Here is a 1931-nt window from a genome sequence, read left to right as displayed (position 1 = left end):
AATAAGAGAGAACTTCAGGCTGTGGGTCCCTTAAAGCATCACTAGAATTCCAGTAGATAAGAGCTCTAATAAAGTATAGGCTACACAGTATTAAAAATTTGTCCTCAATAGTTTTACTCTTGAATGACTTTTTTGTACCTGGAGCAGAAATTAGAACTATTTCATTGGGACAATACAAGGAATTTTCAAATCGGAGCCTTAACATTTACTCTCTCTAAATTTCTGGACATTCTACTAACATGAACCAACTTCAAAATTTCCTAAAGTTTAGGCATTTTAATTTGAAAAAAGTAAATAAAAACAAAGAGGAAAAAATGTTTAGGGTTTATCACATAAAATCAGAATAATTTTTCAGCCTTGCGATTTCTAGTAATGCAGCCAAATTGATGTGTGTTGATTTCAGTCCTGCATGTAAATGTTCAAAAGGTGATATTGACTTTTAAATATTCCTGAAATCTAAGAAATATGAGATTAATCACAGAACATCAGAAAGTACAAAATTTCCAATATTTACCTGCCAATTCTAGAACCTTGCAGCCCTTTGTATATTTTTGAATATTATCAACTTGTCAATTGCATTGAAGTAGTCCTTTGATTGGAAAAGATCTTGAGGACCAGTCTTGAACCTGATTTTGACTAGAGTCAAAAAAAAAAAAAAAAGAAGAAGAAGAAGGAATAATTCATATAAAAATGAGCACAAAATCATCTTCTCAGAGAAAGTTCCTCCATGTTATATTTCTACCTGGGGAATGAAGGTGGTGGAGACAGATGAGTTTAATTCAAAACTTTCATTTAAAAAGCATTATTCATGTCTACAGTCATGCCACCCTCTGAATATGCTCAATCTTGTCTGATCTCAGAAGCTAAGCAGGGTTGGGCCTGGTTAGTACTTGGATGGGAGACCAGCTAGGAAGACCGGGTGCTGTCGGCATAAAAAAATAAAAATAAAAAAGCATTACTCATATTTTCTGGATCAATTTGCTTTTTATCTTAATCTTTAATCCTAAAGTTGGCTTCTTGATGGAACTTCTCAAGGCATCTAAGAAGTATCTCCAACAGGAGCCTCAGTTAAAATAAAACACGCCAGGATTCAAGACTCTGCATCTGAATATATCAGATCCTTCCATTAACAAACATCTCTGAAGTCAGTGCCATGTACCTGGTTTTGGGAATCTCAGGCTAGCTTTCCCAATTGGCAGTACTGTTGTTAGGATACCGCACTGTTCTGGGTCTGCCTGATAGGCCTACCCCAGAGGAAGAGCTGCAGGAACTGATAGATGATCATAAATCCATGTTTCCTTCCACTTCATGCTTCTTGACCAATGAAAACAAAGCACAGAAGTGGAAAAATCACTATTCATATAACAAAAGAGCTCAGGAATAAACATCTTTCAGTTTAGACAGTGGAAACTTGATTTTGTTACATCCTTCCCAAAATTTGCTTAGAAATCACACACAGACAGACACACACACACACACACACACACACACACACACACACACCCCAAAAACAATACTGGAAAAGACCTCAAATGACCATATGTCCAGTTCTTGCCACTAGGGGCCTGTTTTATGTGCCCCTAGCTTCCCCAGCCACACTAAACTGAGAGCATAGATGCTCTCTTTTTCAGTCTTTCCAGTCATCGCTTCCAGTGAGGGCTGGATTTTCTATTGCATTTCCTCATGACCTGATTCTGCAGCTGCAGCATCCCTTCTCCTCCCAATGACATTGGCTGGATTTGGACTTGAACCCTCTTTTTGCGCCTACACTGACTTCTGATGTTAACCTGTTAAATCTTTCCACTGATGGGGCCCGCAACGAACTTCCAGTTGCTGCTGGTGCTACTCTAACCTCCCTTCCTACACTATCAGTAACTTCCTTGTATCAATGTCTTAAACATCAGTCTTGCAAAAGAGATGACCTTCTCAAG

The 1931-nt window shown here is 38.1% G+C and overlaps 1 pseudogene; it reads left to right on the top strand.

Moving 5' to 3' along the window:
* Window positions 1-810: 810 nt before the first annotated feature.
* LOC118602033 lies at window positions 811-931 on the top strand (annotated as a pseudogene).
* The last annotated feature ends 1000 nt before the right edge of the window (window positions 932-1931 follow it).

The sequence above is a fragment of the Rousettus aegyptiacus genome, unplaced genomic scaffold (genome assembly GCF_014176215.1).
Source record: "Rousettus aegyptiacus isolate mRouAeg1 unplaced genomic scaffold, mRouAeg1.p scaffold_m13_p_4, whole genome shotgun sequence".
Taxonomy (NCBI): Eukaryota; Metazoa; Chordata; class Mammalia; order Chiroptera; family Pteropodidae; genus Rousettus; species Rousettus aegyptiacus.
The sequence above is the reverse complement of the archived record's forward strand: the minus strand, read 5'-3'. Positions and strand labels throughout refer to the sequence as shown.